The sequence below is a fragment of the Carlito syrichta genome, unplaced genomic scaffold, assembly GCF_000164805.1.
Source record: "Carlito syrichta isolate Samal-C Ts95f unplaced genomic scaffold, Tarsius_syrichta-2.0.1 Scaffold315995, whole genome shotgun sequence".
In the NCBI taxonomy this organism is placed as follows: Eukaryota; Metazoa; Chordata; class Mammalia; order Primates; family Tarsiidae; genus Carlito; species Carlito syrichta.
This window is the reverse complement of record NW_007260091.1, coordinates 389,344-390,330: the sequence shown is the minus strand read 5'-3', so window position 1 is coordinate 390,330 and position 987 is coordinate 389,344.

The following is a 987-nucleotide window of genomic DNA, read 5'->3' as shown; positions in this document are numbered from 1 at the left end:
TAATTCAATTCAACTTTGAAAAGTAATAAATAGATAACATCTCTTAAAATGTGTCCTTTTTTTGGCACCTCCATAGGTGATGATGTTCTTCCAGTTTCTTTTTGACAATATCCACAGGCATCAAATTAGTTGTTCTCAGTGACATTTTTGTTAAGCAAACAGTAAAATGAAATTTACTTGTGTAACATTATATTTACATTTATGGCTAACATTAGACCTGATGAAATGGGTATTAAGTTATTTAGCCAAAGTGTTCAAAAAATAGGGGTAAATAGCCCTTTTCATGAATTCAAAATGAAAAGGATGTCTATGTTCCTTAATTTGAGGCAATATGCCAACACTTATTTTTAACAGTACTTTCCTACCTCTATTAAGATCAGATAAAAAACAAATAGCTGTAATTTGTTCACCAATATTTTGGAAAGCTTTTTTCCCTTCTCTTTGGTTTTGGGGCTGCTTAGTTAAGATGGATTTCTTTCTAATTTTCTTTTCTGCTTTTGTCAGTGAATAAGGCAGAAAATCTTGTATTTCTTCCTTTTAGCAAGTAGACAAAAGTCTTCATTCTGCGCCAAGAATATTTTTGGAGGTACATTAGAGACACCAAAGTAACCAAAGACAAGCAACAGTAGCTATGACATGGGCCAACAAAAGACAGTGAGATAGAGAATTTCTAACTGCTTTTCCAACGCTAAGATTTTCCACCTATAATAAGCTATTATCTCACTTTTAGATTACATGGCAACTTTCCCTTTGATTAGTAAAGGAATGTTTTAATTTGCAAACAAATCATGTAAAAGTCTGAAAGCTGGTTGTTTCAAAGTTGGAAAGCTTTTCCCACAGAAATGTTATAAATGATGATTGAAGTATACTAACCCTCATAAGCATATCCCATTCACAGTATAATTTATCTGTTGTTCCAAAATACAGAGGCAAACAATAAGAACCCATAAATTTCAAGTAAGTTTAAAAGCAGTAATTTTGAATGAA